We start from the raw sequence: 18,510 nt of genomic DNA on the forward strand, positions 1-18,510 counted from the left end.
GGAGATGTGTTTTTTTTGTGAGAATGATGTAATGGTCTTTTGGAGCTCACCTGATGTGATTTTCCTGCTGCTGTGAGGTCATGTGATGACATGTGTCTCATGACTATGTAAGGATCGACCCAGGTGACGCAGGGTTTTTAGTTTGCAGATTTCCAGGTAGAACTTGCTGTATCACTGTTTCTGTTGCGTGTTTGTTTTTGGTGACACAGTTTCATTTTTAAAATGGTTGTGCGTTCTGTTGCAAGATACCATTATTATTTGGACTGGAAATTTTTGCTAGATGTGTTGATTTACCCAATTCCAACATTGGAAGAGAGAGTGAAGAATTTACCAAAGTTACAGGATCGAAGGATCGAGAGGAGTCGGCATCGTTTGGGCAGTTTAATAAAGGATCGACCTTATTGAGTCTTCGTTGGAGTAGTAGCTACCTGCATTAAGGATAACTCTTGCCAAAAAGAGCAAGGAGTTCATGCAAAAAGGTGCTCTCTCTCTCTCCAGGAATTTAAGGTCAGTTGATTTAAACTGTTTATTTTCGGCATCGTGAATCCTGTGGACAGAACCAGTAGGAAAGTTGCGTCTGTGAAGAAATCCCTCTCCAGAGAAGTCTCTCCCAATTGAACGTGTAAATCTGTTGGACTTTCGAAGTTATCGCTGTAAGAACTATATCTGATTGTATCACTTTATGAACTGTTTTCGCATTTAACGCTTTAAGAACCAGAGCCGAGTGGTGAGTTGGTGAACGGCTGCATATCTGTTAACTTCTGGTTAAAGTTTTCATTTGTTTTTTTTCCTTATCGTCTATCTGCGTTTAATAAATGTTTGGTTATTTTTATATAACCTGTCTTGATTGATATTCATTGTTGCTGGTTACGTAACATAAACAGTGGGGCTCGGCCAGGAAATGTTCTGATTTTGAGTTTAAGTGCTGGTAATTGCCATTTTGATATGGAAAAGGGAAATACCTGATATTTTTTTTTTTTGGTTTTATTGGTGTGTGTGTGTTGTATTCGGCAACAATGGATATTGACAGGTTTTTGAAGACGCCTGACTTGGGATCTTTAGAGAATGCCAGAAAACCTGAGGTATTGGAGATTGCTAGGAAGTTGGATATTAAAGGAATTACGAAAAATTCCACCAAGGCTTTCATACAATGAAAAACTGCTGAACATTATATTAATTTGGAATTGTTTGATGCTGAGGTGTTAGAGAAGTTTCCAATGAGTAATCTGGAAGTGCAGTTGCATCTTGAACAGTTAAAGTTTGAAAGATTTAAAGTGGAAATGGCCGAAAGAGAGACTAATAAAATAAGGGAATTTGAAGAAAGAGAAGCTGAAAACCAGAGGAAATTCGAGCTAGAGATGCAGAAATTAAAGTCCGGGAGTCAGTCTTCTGGTTCTACCAAACAGTTTATTGCTAGTCCTGAGGTTATTTTGGCTCCTCCATTTAATGAAGCTGATGTGGACACATATTTCCAACATTTTGAAATAGTTGCTCTGAGTTTAAAGTGGCCAAAAGACCAATGGCCAGTGATGTTACAAAGGCAAGGCACAACACATTTATACAACTTTAAATGCTGAGAAAGCACTGGATTATGATATTGTTAAGCAACAAATATTAAATGCATATGAGATGGTTCCGGAAGCGTATAGAGAAAGATTTAGAAGTTTGAAAAAATCAGTGGAAAAAACTTATGTGGAATTTGCCTATGAGAAATCTGTGTGTTTAGAGAGATGGGTTTCCTCTAAAAATGTGAATGGGGAGTATAATAAATTAAAAGAGCTGATTTTGCAGGAGGAATTTAAAAGAAGCATTCCTGTTGAAGTGAGAACATATTTAAATGAACGGGACACTGCTACATTGCAGGAGATTGCTAAATTGGCAATGGGTATGTTTTAATTCAAAAGAATAAATTTTCTCCAGGTAAAATTTTTGAAAGGAAAACTAGCACAGAGAGTCAAGGTAAATCAGACATTAAACCTGAAGTTAGTGAGAAAAGTAAGGATGAAGGGAGACATGTGAAGGAAAGACATTTTGATATTATTTGTAATTATTGTAAGAAACTGGGACATGTAATAGTTAATTGCTTCTGATTGAAAAGGAAAGAGAAAGAAGTGGCCCCAGATGCTTGTGTGCAGCATACTGAAAAACCTGTAAAACCACAGGGTTTAGAAAATACTAATGAAGATGTGTCAGAGTCTGACCAAGTTAAGAAGGGATATGAAGTTTTATAACAGAATGATTTGTATCCTTGAAAGAAGGATCCAATGCAGTACCAATAAGGATACTTAGAGATACTGGAGCTTCACAATCACTAATATTAGACAGTGTGCTAAGGTTTAGTGTTGAGTCTGTCATTGGTGAGGTAAATTATATAAGAGGAGCAGGGAGTGCCCTTATGCCAGCACATTTACATAGAGTAAATTTAAGGTCAGGATTAGTTACAGAGGTTGTTAAGTAGGATTACAATCCAGTTTACCAGTGAATGATGTTTCTCTTTTGTTAGGGAATGACTTAGCAGGTGGACAAGTTTTTCCTGAAGTGCATTTGACAATAAATTCAAATTCTGAGGAATCACAGAGGGGTTCTAACACAGATTCTTCCTGTGTTGTAACAAGATCTATGACTAAAAAGGCTGATGTAAAGGATGAGGTTGTTACCCATGACAGTTCAAATCAAGATTCCAATTTTGAGGATGTATCAGAAACTTTCTTGCCTACATTATTTGACCAGGATTTTGATGGTATGTCTGATCAGGAAGATTTGTCTTTATCTCGAAAGGAGATAATAGCAGAGCAGGGTAGAGATCCTGTGATAGTTAAATTAAAAGTACAAGCTCTTCCAGATAGTGAAATTGAAAAAGTGCCAGTAGGATATTATTTTGAAAAGGGAGTATTAATGAGAAAGTGGAGATCGCCTACAATTCCTGGAAGTTAATCATTAGGTAGTAGTTCCTAAAATTTACCAAAATAAGATTTTGACTATGGCTCATAGTAATCCTTTGGGTGGTCATTTAGGTGTAAAGAAAACTATGAACAAAGTTTCTAAACATTTTTGTTGGCCTAGTTTAAGACAAGATGTGGCGACATTTTGTAGAATGTGTCATACATGTCAAATTGTTGGTAAACCTAATCAAGTTACTCCAATGGCCCCACTGCAACCAATTCCTCTATTTGGTGCGCCGTTCTCAAAAATCATTGTAGACTGTGTAGGTCCTTTGCCAAAAACTAAAACTGGACATCAATATTTATTAGCAAACAACAGGAATTCTGCAGATGCTGGAAATTCAAGCAACACACATCAAAGTTGCTGGTGAAGGGTCTCGGCCTGAAACGTCGACTGCGCCTCTTCCTATAGATGCTGCTTGGCCTGCTGCGTTCACCAGCAACTTTGATGTGTGTTGCATCAATATTTATTAACTATTATGTGCACAGCATCTAGGTTTCCAGAGGGAGTACCTCTTAGGAATATAACAGTCAAAACTGTGACAAAGGCTCTTATAAAATTCTTTACTTATTTTGGGTTGCCTAAGGAAATACAATCAGATCAAGGTAGTAATTTTATGTATGGGTTGTTTCAACAGATAGTTTATAAACTGGGGGCAAATCAGATTATTTCCTCAGCATATCATCCAGAATCACAAGGAGCCTTGGAGAGATTTCATTCTACAATAAAAACTATGATTAGGACATATTGTGTAGAAAATGAAAAGGAGTGGGATGAAAGTATACATTTACTACTTTTTGCAATAAGGGAGGCAGTACAGGAATCATTAAGTTTTAGTCCTTTTGAACTTCTGTTTGGACATAGAGTTTGAGGACCTTTGGCTTTGTTGAAGGAACAGTGGATTAATAAAGAAGTACACACTAATTTGCTAGATTATGATTTTGAAATTTAAAGACAGATTGCACAAAGCTTGTAGCTTGGCCAAGGAAAATTTAAAGTTAGCTCAAGAGAAGATGAAGACTTGGTATGATAAGGAAGCTAGGATGAGGTCATTTAAACCTGGAGATAAACCTGGAGATAAGGTGTTGGTTCTTTTCCCAGTGCAAACAAACCCACTACAAGCCAAATTCCATGGTCCTTATGAGATTAAATCAAAGGTAAATGATGTGGATTAAGTGGTAAAAACCCCAGATTGAAGGAAGACAACACAGCTGTGTCATATAAATATCATGAAACCGTATTATGAGAGAAAATTTGCTACTATGACTGTTGTGATCAATAATGAGTCTGATCTTGATGAGAACTTAATAGAGGATTCATCTGAAACTCATTTTAAACCCAACATTATTTCAGCCAGGTTACCAAATTCAAAAATTCTGGAAAATATTGATGAAAAATGAGCTCATTTACAGCCAGAGCAGAGAGAGCAGATGAAACAGTTAATTTTTAAATATAGAGATTTATTTCCAGACGTCCCTAGAAGAACCACCGTAGCTACGCATGATGTGGATGTGGAAGATGCAAAACCCATAAAACAACATCCATATCGAATGAACAGGGAAAAATGTGAACTTGCTGAACAGGAAATTAAGTATATGTTAGAGAATAATATTATTAGACATTCTAATTCGAATTTTGTTCACCGTGTGTTATGGTGCCTAAGCCAGACCATAGTATTAGGTTTTGTATGGATTACAGAAAGGTAAATGCTGTGACAAAGACAGATGCATATCCAATCCCTAGGGTAGATGATTGTGTGGACAAAGTTGGACAGGCCAAATTTCTTACAGAAATTGATTTGTTAAAAGGTTATTGGTGTGTTCCATTGACGGATAGAGGTAGAGAGATTTCAGCATTTGTAACCCCATCTGGGTTATATGAATATAATGTTCTTCTATTTGGGATGAAGAATGCACCACGTACTTTTCAGAGGATGATTAATGGCGTGATTCAGGGATTAAAAGATACAGATGACTACATTGATGATTTGGTTACAGGGAATAATACGTGGAAAGCACAGATTACGGCGTTGAAGAAATTATTTGAGAGACTTTCAAAAGCTAACTTAACTATTAACTTAGCTAAAAGTGAGTTTGGTCATGCCACAGTGATTTACCTTGGTTATGTTGTGGGTCAGGGAAAATTAGCACCTGTTCAAGCAAAAGTTCAGGCAATTTTAGAAGTACCCATTCCAACTGGTAGGAAAACTCTCAGAAGATTCTTGGGTATGGTCGGATATTACAGAAAATTTTGTAAGGATTTTGCAAACATTGCTCTTCCATTAACTAATCTCTTGAAGAAAAATGAAAAGTTTGTTTGGACAGAGTCTTGTCAGGAGGCATTTGATAAATTGAAAGATATAATATGTAGTCAACCTGTACATAAATCTCCTGACTTTGAAAAACCCTTTTCGTTAGCTGTAGGTACTAATGATGAAGCTGCAGGAGCAGTGTTACTTCAAAAAGATGATGGTGATGAAGCTGATCGTCCGGTAGCTTATTTTTCTAAGAAATTTAATGCCCATCAAAGAAATTATTCAACAATAGAAAAGAGAATTGTTATCTCTTATTTTAGCTTTGCAACATTTTGAAGTGTATGTTGCCTCTACTCATAAACCACTCAGTGTATACAGATCAAAATCCATTAGTGTTTTTGAGTAAAATGAAAAACAAAAATAGAAGATTATTAAATTGGAGTCTAATGTTACAGGAGTACAATATTTTGATCACCCACATGAAGGGTAAAGACAATGTGATCACTGATTGTTTGTCTAGATGTTAAATGTACAATGAAAATTTGGTTTTTTTGGAGTGATATTTTATCATTTGTAACACTCCCACTGTACATTAGTTTGTAAAGGGCTGAAAGATAAGATTGTATATATTGTGTATTTTGTAAATTTTATACCTTTTTTTTGTATAAATTGTTAAAATTTTGTTCTTCAAGAGACCAAATTATTATTTTTTTTTGGAGGGAGGTGTTACATGCTCAAGGAGATGTGTTTTTTTTTGTGAGAATGATGTAATGGTTTTTTGGAGGTCACCTGATGTGATTTTTAATATTTATTAATAACTATGCAATACAGTAAACTAAGTGAAGATTAATCAAACAGGTTAGCAAGATTTATATATATGAGTAAGTAAATCAGTAAGTGTGGAAAAATATGTATGAAAACCAAGCTTCTTTAAGTCTAGGGGTAAAAAGATACAGTCTTACGATGCCGAGTAAAGTTCAGTTCAATTCGTGGTATTTAGTTGAATAGTGATGGGGGGAAAGAGAGAGAGAGTGAATTGAGTCTTCAGGTGAGCTGCTGCCGTCGATTTTGTCGTCGTCTTCTGAAATCCTTCACAAGTCACCGACTGTGACTTAACAACAAAGGGGACCATACTTTGGTGTGGTTGAGGTGTCAACTCAGGCCAGGGTCAGACACATGGACAACTCCCCACCGGTCTTGCCTTTGAATTTTCACTGGCAGAGCAATTGGATCGATCCTCCAAAACCCACTTTCTCTGTGGGCACAGCAATGCTCATTCGGTGTCCCAATCATGTGTCTGATGTCTGTATCATCTGACCTCCTATTTATCTCACCAGGCTGAGCATCACCTGTCATTCAAAGAGTCCCTCCTTCCTTTGTCTGCAAGGAAATGCAAGCAAGCAACAAGTCCTTGAAAGTAACATCGATAATGTGCTGTCAGTCACCATATCAACCTTCGAGCTGCTTAGTATTATCTCCAAAGTAAAACTCCAAAGTTACCTCCCATGACAGTCCAACCATCCATCTTCGTCTCTCTCTCTTTTCAAAAAAAACCATTGATGATAAATAACTTTCTCTCTGTCTCTCTTCAAACAGTTAATAGGGGCCCTCCTGGGTCCCCTCACAAGTGAATAATGAATCTTTTCAAGGTCTAAGCAGGACATAATGTCTCTGAGCCATTGAGCATGAGTAGGTGGGCAAGCCAGATTTTGAATCCACGGAACTAGCTCTCTGTGCCGTTCAAGATTCCCATCTGATCTAGTCCCATCTGCCCGTATTTACTCCATATCCCTCTAAAAGTTTCCTATCCAATTACCTCTCCAAATGTCTTTTAAAATCCTATGATGTTACAGGAAATATACTTGCGTGGTAGATGAATGGCTAACAGGGAGGAGGCAGCAGCTGGGACTAAAAGGGTCCTTTTCTGGTTGGGTGCAGGTGACTAGTGATGTTGCTCAGGAGCTAGTATTAGGACTACTTCTCGCATTGTTTGTCAATGATTTAGATAGTGGAATTGATGGATTTGTGGTAAAGTTTGCAGATGATACGAAGGCAAGTGGAGGGTAGGTAGTGCTGAGGAAGAAATGCATTGCAGCAGCGCTTAGACAAACTGGAAAAATAGGCAAAAAAAGTGGCAGATAAATACAGTGTAGAAAATATATGATAATGCATTTTGGTAAAAGTAGCAATAGTGCAGACTATAACCTAAATAGGGAGAAAAGTCAAACATCAGAGGTGCAAAGGGACTTAGGAGTCCTCGTGCAAACCTCCCATAAAGTTAATTCACAGGTTTTATTTCCAAGGAGAATAGAATATAAAAACGAGGAGTTAATGTGTATGCTATAAAACATTGGTCAGGCCACACTTCGAGTATTATCAATAGTTTTTGGACCCCTTATCTCAGAAAGGATGTATTGTCATTGTAGAGAATTCAGGGGAGGTTTATAAGGATGATACTGGGAAGGACGGGATAAACATGCGAGGTGTGTTTGGCAGATTTGTGCCTGTACTCACTGGAATTTAGAAGAATACATGGGGATCTCATTGAAACATACTGAATGTTGAATGGACCAGATAATGTGAATGTGGAGAGAAAGTGTCATAAGGTGGGCGTTAGTGGCGGACCCAAATGCAAGACAGACACTGAAATACTATGAACAGGACAAGGAACATGGGACTGGGACGTGGAACTTAGAATAAGGAGCTTGGTCTTGGAACTCGGGAACTTTGAAACCTGAGCCTGGACAAGGATCCGGAATCTGGGTCTTGACTCAGAAAAGGAGCCTGGGCCTAGGCAAGGACTCGAGGACTACAAACATGGCTAGGGCAGGACGTGGACTGGATGCGGACAGGACGCACAGACCCTTGGTTGAGGGAGACAGGACACTCAGAGCCTTGGTCGAGGGAGACAGGATCATGGAACACAGAGCCGGGACCCCTCCTTGAGAACAAGACATAGGGCTGGGACTCATGCACAGAATGCTGAACACGATGAGACGGTTCCCAACACAAGGTAGCCGCAAACAGCCAGAACTACCTAGCGAAGCCGTGGACACAGAGAGAGTTCCAACAACGAAAGACAGTTAGTTATTTAGACACAGAAAGTCTCCGGTCTTGCTCCGATGGTTAAACTTGACAGCGGTGTAGGCGAAGGTTGCAGGGAAGGATTCAAGCGAGGCAAGGGTTGCAGGTGAGGCAAGACAAGGCTTCAGGTGAGGCAAGGCAAGGCTTCAGGTGAGGCAAGGCTATAGACACTGGTTGCAGGGCAAGGCTTCAGGAGGAAGGGGCAGAGTAGGGATTCAGACAGGGGTTTGGACAGGAGCAATCCAGCAACGAGAATAATGTGCCTCAATTAGAGCACCCAACAGAAACGGGGAAAACAGGAAAACCTGGAATAAGGGTCACTGGACCAGACCATGAACTGGAATGCAGACTTGACGGACTGGACCATGACAGAAAGTTTCCACTTGTGGGGGTATCCAGAACTAGAGGACACAGCCTCAAAATTGAGGGGTGACCTTTTAGAACAGAAGAAAGCAAGATTTATTCTTTTTAGCCAAAGAATGGTGAATCTGTAGAATGCTCTGCACAGACTACAGTGGACGCCAAGTACGTGGGCATATTTTAAAGAAAGGAGATAGATTCCTGAATAGTTGTGACATTAAGGGATATGGAGAGGGGGTAGTTGTATGGGGTTGAATGGGATTCAGGATTAGCCAGATGAAATGGCGGAGTGAATGCCATGGGCTGAATGGCCGAATTCTGCTCCTATGTCTTATGATCTTCAGTGTTTGTTCATTAACCTGCCTCGACCACACTAGCTAGTTCCAAATATGTTCCATTCTCTGTGTTTAGAAATTGTCCCAGAGAGGACAGTTAAATCTCTTATCTCTAGCCTAAGACTTTGTCCTCTAGTTCTAGGTTCCCCAAACCTGGAAAATAACTGGCTACATTTACCCTATCAGTGCTCCTCGGAGATCCCACCCGCACGGACATTCTCCCTTCTCTCACTGCCTTCGGGCACAAGAGAGAAAAGCCTGAAAGTAGAACTCTCAAACTCAAGGACAGTTGCTACATGGTGTTATCTGGCCCCATGTTGCCGACCTGCATTGCAATGTCCCTTTATTCTGAATTATTCTATTTTTTTACCTTGGTCAACCTCAATGTTCCATGTAATAATTTGAATCTGCATGAACGGCGTGCAAGAAAAGTTTTTATTGTACTTCTGTACATGTGACAATAATAAACCAACATACCAATGATTATATACACCACTACAAGGGCATCTTACGTTCTCCTACGCCCCGGGGAAGAAAGACTCATCCTGTTCAACCTTCTTCAAACACTCAGACCCTCGAGTCGCAGCAACACCTCAGAATCCTTTGCTCTCTTTCCAGCGTAACAATGTAAGGGTTTTGCAGGAACCATTCAGTTCGTGACTGCCTGGTCCACTCCCACCCACCACCCACCACCCACTTTCTTACAGTACTTACCCTTGCAACTGCTTTGCCTCTTCCCGTCCCATCATCCAGGGCCCTAAACATTCCTTCCAGGTGAATCAGTGATTCACCTGCACTTTTTCATTTGCTGAGCTCCTCCGGTAGCTGGTCCGTTGCCCTAGATTCCAGCAGCTGCAGTCTCCAGTGCCTCCTGTCAGTTTATTATCTTCACTCGGTCCTATTGATGTGTGTTCTCCTGCCCGGTGACTGTGAGGACTGACACCAGTTTGAGGAACAGCACCTCATTCGACCATGAACGTTGCAGCCTTCGGGCTTCGGAACCGATCTTTATAGCGATTCCAAGGGGAGGGGGCGACGGGAGAGGTGCCTTTGAACTCCAATAGCCGTGGTGCAGGCCTTGCCGTGGAACTCCAAACTAAGAATGGAGGTGTCGTTATCCGAGTGCGTGTGGGCGATTCATTCAAACGCTGGGCAGGACTCGTGCTGAGCCCTTGCAAAGTTGTGTTGCGATGGTCTAGAAGTGCGAGGTAGGGATCTGCTCGCGATTTGTTGCTCTTTGTGAAGATCCGCTCAGCCGTTTTAACTGCTGATTCAGCTTTTCCGTTCGCTCTGCTGTTTCCCGGGCTGCTACACATGTGCTCAAAATCCCATTCTCTTGCAAATCTGTGAAACTCTGCTGAAGTGTATTGTGGCCCATTGTAACTAACCACTTGTGTTGGGCTACCATATCTCGCAAAATGAGCCTTCAATTTGTGAATAATGGCTGCACTGGTCGTATAGCAGAGAAGATCTACCTGTAGTAATCAACGGTGACGAGGTACTCTTTTCCTTCGAATGTAAACAGATCGGTACCTATCTTTTCCCACGGCCGAGCGGGTAACTCATGACTCATAAGCGATTCTTTCTGCTGACTCATTTCGTATGTGCGACAATCATCACATGGAGCAATATATTGCTTGATGTCGCTGCTCATGCCTAGCCAAAAAAGACATTCGCGTGCGCGTTTGAGGCATCCTTCTACGCCCAAATGTGACGAATGAATTATTTCCTTCGTTTGCTTTCGCTCACTTTGCGGAATGATGACACGCTCACCTTTGAAGATTAAGCCGTCTTGGACTGCGAGCTTATCCCTATAGCTATAGTAAGGTGTGAGTTGTTCTGGTAGCGCGTCACGTTCGCTCGGCCATCCACTGACGATTACGCATTTCAACATCTGTAGTGTGTCATCTTTCGCTGTTTCAATGCGAATCTGCTCTGGACGCTCATCACTGATTGGCAGGTGCGATAGCATGTTGACTTCGTCGAGGCTGTTTTCCTGGCCTGGAGTACCGCTAACTGATCGCGATAGCGTATCCGCGAGGTGCATGAGCTTTCCTTGACAGTAGGTGATACCGAAGTCATAGCTCTGCAGGTGAAGAAGCGTTCCCTGTAAGCGCTTTGGTGCTTTCACCAACGGCTTCTTAACTATCATTTCGAGCGGCTTGTGATCACTGAGTAATCTTGTGAAGCGGCCAAAAGTCTAGTGATGAAAACGCTCAGGTGTGAAAACAATTGCGAGCATTCCCTTTTCGATCGCTGTGTAACGCGTTTCTGTGTCCGTTAGCGCTCTACCTGCATATGCGATCGGACGTCCATTCTGGAGGAGTGCTGCCCCTAGGCCTTTGTTGCTGGCGTCACTCCCTCCAAGTATTTGTGGGGCACAATGTTAATGCTCACCCCGCTGTCGACTTGGAAATCCATTGGCTTTCCATTGATGAGCATCTGTGCGAATACGGCATCCTTTGTCTTCAAACTGTTGACCACCAGTGTGACATTGTCGATAAACTCGGTACTGCTGTCACTGTTAGTTTGGTCATCGCTTTGTGCTTCGACCCGATACACGGGCTTCTGCTCGCATATCTGTGCAGAGTGATTTTGAATGCTACACGCCTTGCGCACCTGTCTGTATGCTGGGCATTGATGCTTTTCTCCTGCGTGTTCCGTGCCACAGTCCCTGCAAGGGTTCACTTTGCTTGCGTTTGCTCTGGCTCCACCACTATCACTAGCCTTCTGTCCAGGATGCTTTGAACCTTTCTTGTTAGTGCGAGGTTTAATCCCATGGACAGTAGCGGACCTGCTATCTGCAGCTGTACTAAATGCGTCAATGTGTGATTCAGCCATTTCTGTGCTTTTACAGATTTCAATGCAGTCATTGATCGATAGCTTTCTCTCTTGTAACACAGAGTTCCCCAACCATTTTTGCACCGTGGACCGGTTTAATATTGACAATGTTTTTGCCGACCGGCCAACCCGGTGGGGTAGGGGGTGGGGGTGGGGGGTAGGGTTGCGAACGGACAAGAGTAGCAGTCAAATACGTTGAGCTTATCCAAAAAAGACTACAATGACCATTAAGCCTTGCGCGGGCACAAGTGCGCATGCGTGTACATGCCGATTTTTCTCTTCTGCAAATCGTTTTTGCCGAGTTAATCACGACCGGAATATAGCTGATAAATGGCTAATACACTCAATTTCGTTTCTAAACGGGTTTATCTAACGAATTTAATATTAAACACGCAGCGCATATTTTCCTCGCATGAATACAGTGATAAGTCAATTATCAGGGGAGGACAGGGGAGCTTGAAGTAAGTGTTGAAAGAACTTCCAGTAGGAGTGGTAGAGGCAGGTTCGATATTATCATTTAAAGAAAAACTGGATAGGTATATGGACAGGAAAGGAATGGAGGGTTATGGGCTGAGTGCAGGTCGATGGGACTAGGTGAGAGTAGCGTTCGGCACGGACTAGAAGGGCCGAGATGGCCTGTTTCCGTGCTGTAATTGTTATATGGTTATATAAGTCACTTATAAGTCAATAGCATCATAACATTTTAAGTAACGTTTGGATATTAAACACACAGCACATATTCCTGGTATGAACATATAAAATCATTGCAACACACCAATATCGCTGAATCAATGGGAGCCCTGGGCTTGTTTCCCTGCAACAATACAATCCCATCGAAGGGCGATGGGAGACAGCAATACTCAGAAGGTTCCTTATGTCCAGTCTATTCCGCAATTTAATTTTCGTTGCATTCATTGCAGAGATATGTTGGAAATGGAAGCAACGTTTTCAGTGCTTTCATGGCTATCTCAGCATATTTAGCCTTGACTTTGATCCAGAATGCCGGCAGAGATGATATGCCAAACATACTTTTCAGCCTACCATCATTTGCAAGCTTGAGGAGTTGATCTCCTTCCCGCGCTGACATGGATGACGCGCGGGTAATGACCTCACCTGCATAATGACCTCGCGAGCGTTCCAGCTCAACAGTGGGCGTGACAAGGAATGAGGAAAGGTGCAGCTGACTCATATCTCCAAGTCATATCGTTTTCTCACGGCCCGGTAGCGCATGCTTTGTGGCCCGGTGGTTGGGGACCGCTGTTGTAACAGATGTTTTCTGGTTTAGGAGTTGTTAATACCCAGTACAATCTTGTCTCTCAGCAGACTGTCTGACATATACGAGCAAAAATTACGTGTCTTTGCAAGAGATCTAAGGCTGGCAAGAAACGATGCAAAGATCTCACCTTGTTCTTGTTGCCGCTTATTGAACAAGTACCGTTCATATGTCTCATTTTTCTCACGGACAGCATATCTGTAAAATGCAGCTAAAATCTTTGTGAGGCCTTGGCTTCATCTGCGAACACAAAACTGTTTCAGACCTCAAGTCCTGACGGTCCAATTGTATGCAAAAATAATGCCGTCTGGAATGCAAGAACTGGTTTGTGTAGTTGTGCTACGATGCTGTAGTTAGTCCACATCTGCCGCCACATCTTCCACCCGTCTGTCACTCCGTGCTTGACCGTCATGGCTGGTGGCAGGCCCATGCCGCTGACTTGGGGAGGACTTCTGCCCCGACCATGGTTCCCCGGCACGGGGTCGCCCTCGGGTGCTGGGTGCCAATGAGATTCTGCCGTCTCACCTCCAGGCATTGCTACTGCATTGCTACTATTTGTGCTGGTTGCTCGTCTCGGTCGACATTTTTCTACCCTTACACTCACCCTCCGATGTTTCAGAGTAACGCTATATTACGCTGCCAACCGCAAGTTGAAAAAATCGGGCGCTGCGGTTGAAAAAGAGCAATTTTCTGAGCCCCACCGCTGCCACCATGTTTCGAGACAGATATTTCGGATAAAAACAAGGGCGCGAATGCACCAACTTTAATCGTCAGCATGTACAAGTATATCATAATGTAGACTATCAGCATTTTTGCAAGGTACATATAGACATTCACGGGTATATTATTGAGAGCTGTGTGAATTTGATCTGTTATTTGTTGCATAAAGAGTTCTTTAAAAATAGAATAAGGATGGTGATTGCCCAGGAGAAGAGAGCATGTGGTCCATTAGTTCTGAAGCCCTCCAGCGCGGGTAAAGGAGAGCAACTGTTTGGCGTGCTGAGACTCGGACAATCCAGAAGTCTGTGATAGGAGAGTTTTCAGAGTGAGGCGGATCTGCGGGTAGATTCACCACTCTGGAGGCAGTGGAACGAATGAGAGATGTTGCCACTTAACGTACTAAAATTTGTTATTGGCCATGGTAGTTTCTCGCAGCCGGTGCAAACTACATGGTTGCGTTCAGCTCCCAAAACTCCAGCAGCATCAAAGCGACTGAGTCCGTCAAAATGTCATTGAGTAACTCTGGAATCATCAGAGACAGTCGGGATCACTAACACAGGATTTTGTCAATAAAACATGCCAGAATCGTTTTACATGCGAAACAAAAGCTGCAGTCCTTTACTTCCTTTATGAAAAAAAACAAGAAATAGTCACCTTACATAGATGTCATAACGTCAAACACTGTCTCTGAAATGAACACAATACCTCAATGACGTTGTTTGTGAATTATGCAGAACAGATTCTATTATCAATATATGGGTCATCTGTCACCCATAACATTACCCGACAGTGCATTATAGTCTACCATGTGAGCGGACATCCCGGGGTTAAATTAGTGTGTGTAGCGGCATCTATGTGCTGTGGGGCAAAGGTTATTAGGATGTTATCTTTTCTGTCCGTCTGATTTTCCCAGGATTGGCAGGACCTTCATTGTATCTACAGTGGATTCCGGTTAATTGGGATACATTGGGACCAGTACATTTTGCCCCAGTTAAGCAGCTGCCCCAATTAGCCAAAGTTTCATGGAATTAGTTAAAAGGGATAATAAAGACAAATTACTATTTAATCGAGTAACATTTCATGTGTGTAAATGAAATACAGAACAAATTAGAACACTGCCAATACCTCCACCGTACTACAAAACTGTACTATTTCAAAATGGTTATCTGCAAAATAATTAAGCTGCTGAGCTCATATGGTTGACCATAAATGAACCAAAGTAGAACCTAGTGCAGATAATGGACTGCTTTCCTATAATGCTTTAGATGATTGCATCTTCCAAATCTTCATTTTCATTGTAACTTTCAAGATGCCTTCAAATTCTTCAAAATTCCTTGCTTGTTGATGTAGTGAAATTGTTTCCTTTTCACTCCCAGCTGATTTTGGCATCTCCATACCTGAATGCTTGAAACTACGGTGAGCAAAACATTTGTGAATTGTCTTAGTGCTTGTTTCTCACCAACTATCAGTGACAACAGCACTGCTTTTTGAACACAAACACATAAGTGACACTATTTAAAAACTAATTGCTCTTAGCAAGATGTAGTGTCAAATGGCCACACATGTGGATATGATTACACTAGTTAGAAATTGTTTGGCAACAAATTACTGACCCAATTAAGCAGCATAGTGTCCCAAATAAATGATGGAAATCCCAGCTATGTTCCTGATTTAGTCTTCTTTCTTTCAGTGTTATCCCAAATAAATAGCTGCCCTGATAAACCGATAGCCCAATTAACTGCAGTGCACAGTATAGGCACTGTAGGTCAAATATGATGGCAGAATACTGAATGTTGTTCGTCCATCGTCGTCATTGATGAAGACCTCAACACCATTGATGGTGTCAGCACTAGCGCATGATTTGGATTTAAGTGAGGGAGAGTCAGCCTCACTCTCTCTTCCTAATTCCCATCTGGATCCAGTAGCAAGACAGAGTCGAGTTGGCTGGAGATGGGATTAGGTTCAGAGGATGACCTGGACGTCTTCTGTGCCTTGTTGTGCTCTATACGTTCCATGACGCCTGCAGAGACCGCCTTCTTGACCATTGGACTTTCCATTGGTCTCGTCCACTCAATCCGCCGGAGTCTGTTTTCACATGCTGGGATAGACAACTCCCTATCTCACCGAGGGATTGAGACCCGTCGGCTACCCTCACCTGGTTTAGCCGGCTTGTCGAAGCTCTTGCCCGGGGTGTGGCCGCTGTCGCCTGCAAACAACTACGAGGAGCCACAGGTGAGAGCTGAGTGCCAGGTGGGGACCAAAGGTGGACTAACTGCCTTGAAAAGGATGCGACATGTTCCACAACAGAGCTGCTACCCCTCCCTGAAACCCCATACACCCCAGAATACTGTATAGCATTAATGGTAAGACTCTTGGCAGTGTGGAGGATCAGAGGGATCTTGGGGTCTGAGTCCATAGGACACTCAAATCTGCTACGCAGGTTGACTCTGTGGTTAAGAAGGCATATGGTGTATTGGGCTTCATCAATTGTGGGATTGAGTTTAAGAGCCGAAAGGTAATATTGCAGCTACATAGGACGCTGGTCAGACCCCACTTGGAGTACTGTGCTCAATTCTAGTCGCCTCACTACAGGAAGGATGTGGAAACCATAGAAAGGGTGCAGAGGAGATTTACAAGGATGTTGCCTGGATTGGGGAGCATGCCTTATGAGAATAGGTTGAGTGAACTCGGCCTTTTCTCCTTGGAGTGACGGAGGATGAGAGGTGACCTAATAGAGGTGTACAAGATAATGAGAGGCATTGATCATGTGAATAGCCAAAGGCTTTTTCCCAGGGCTGAAATGGCTAGCACGAAAGGGCATAATTTAAAGGTGCATGGAGGTACGTACAGAGGAGATGTCCGGGGTAAGTTTTTTACGCAGAGAGTGGTGAGTGTGTGGAATGGGCTGCCGGTAGCGGTGGTGGAGGTGGAAATGATAGGGTCTCTTTAGTCCCAATCACCGGGCCCTGGACGGGTACCGGGCCGCGTGGAAATTATATGACTTGGCAATATGAGTCAGCTGCACCTTTCCTCATTCCCTGTCACGGCCGCTGTTGAGCTTGAACGCACGTGAGGTCATTACCCGCATGTCATCCATGTCAGCGTGGGAAGGAGATCAACTCCTCGAGCTTGCAAATGACGGCGGGCTGAAAAGTATGTTTGACATAACATCTCTGCTGGCATTCTGGATCAAACTCAAGGCTAAACATCTTGAGATAGCCATGAAAGCACTGAAAACGTTGCTTCCATTTCCAACATATCTCTGCAATGAATGCAACGAAAACTAAATTGCAGAATAGACTGGACATAAGGAAGCCCCTTCGAGTATCGCCGTCTCCCATCACCCCTCGATAGGACTGTGTTGTTGCAGGAGAACAAGCCCAGGGCTTCCACTGATTCAGCGATATTGGTGCGTTGCAATGATTTTATATGTTCATATGGGAAAAATATGTGGTGTGTTTAATATCCAAACGTTACTTAAAATGTTATGATGCTATTGACTTATAAGTGACTTATATAACCATATAACCATATAACAATTACAGCACGGAAACAGACGACCTCGGCCCTTCTAGTCCGTGCTGAAAGCTACTCTCACCTAGTCCCACCGACCTGCACTCAGCCCATAGCCCTCCATTCCTTTCCTGTCGATATACCTATCCAATTTTTCTTTGAATGATAATATTGAACCTGCCTCTACCACTTCTACTGGAAGTTCGTTCAACACTTACTTCAAGCTCCCCTCTCCTCCCCTGATAATTGACTTATCAGTATATTCATGCGAAGAAAATATGCGCTGTGTGTTTAATATTAAATTCGTTAGATAAACCCTTTTAGAAACGAAATTGAGTGTATTAGCCACTTATCACCTATATTCCGGTCGTGATTCCACCCCCCCCCCACAAAAACACAGAATCGCCAAAAACGATTGTAGAAAAAAATCGGCACGTACACGCAGGCGCAAGCCACGCATGCGCACACAGGTGCCCACGCAAGGCTTCATGGTCATGGTAGTCTTTCTTGGGGTAAACACAATGTTTTCAGTACGCTGGATGAACTCAGCAGGTGGGGCAGCATCAGTCAGAAACGATGAGTTGACGTTTTGGGCCAGAACCCTTCGTCAGGACTGAAGAATGAAAGATGGGGAAGGATTTGAAGTATGCTTGTAGCTTCAGTTGAGAGACAAGTAATTTGAAAGACAAAGGGGTGGGGGAGGGGAAGCATTGACGTCATAGCCCTGAAAACAATGGGTAGTAGAAGAAGGAGGCGGAACCATGAGGGAGCTGGGGGAGGGGGTAGAGTGAAATAGGGATAGAGGAAGGGAGGGGGAGGGAATTAACGCAAGTTGGAGAATTCTATGTTCATACCAAGGTGCTGGAGACTACCTAGGTGGTATATGGGGTGTTGCTCCTTCAATCTGAGTTTAGCCTCATCATGGCAGTAGAGGAGGCCATGTATGGACATAGCTGAATGGGAATAGGAAGCAGAGTTGAAGTGGGTGGCTACCGGGAGATCCTGTCTGTTGTGGCGGACGGAGTGGAGGTGCTCGACGAAGTGGTCCCCCAATCCTGTGTCCATACATGGCCTCCTCTACTGCCCGCTGTCATTTGCAAGCTCGAGGAGTTGATCTCCTTCCCGCGCTGACATGGATGACGTGCGGGTAATGACCTCGCGTGCGTAATGGCCTCGTGTGCGTTCAA

The 18,510-nt window shown here is 42.8% G+C and overlaps 1 pseudogene; it reads right to left on the bottom strand.

Annotated features, from left to right (window-relative positions):
- Positions 1 to 9,722, bottom strand: part of LOC134352537 (interferon-inducible GTPase 5-like) — a 30,147-nt pseudogene extending 20,425 nt beyond the window's left edge.
- Positions 9,723 to 18,510: the final 8,788 nt, after the last annotated feature.

The sequence above is a fragment of the Mobula hypostoma genome, chromosome 10, assembly GCF_963921235.1.
Source record: "Mobula hypostoma chromosome 10, sMobHyp1.1, whole genome shotgun sequence".
Taxonomy (NCBI): domain Eukaryota; kingdom Metazoa; phylum Chordata; class Chondrichthyes; order Myliobatiformes; family Myliobatidae; genus Mobula; species Mobula hypostoma.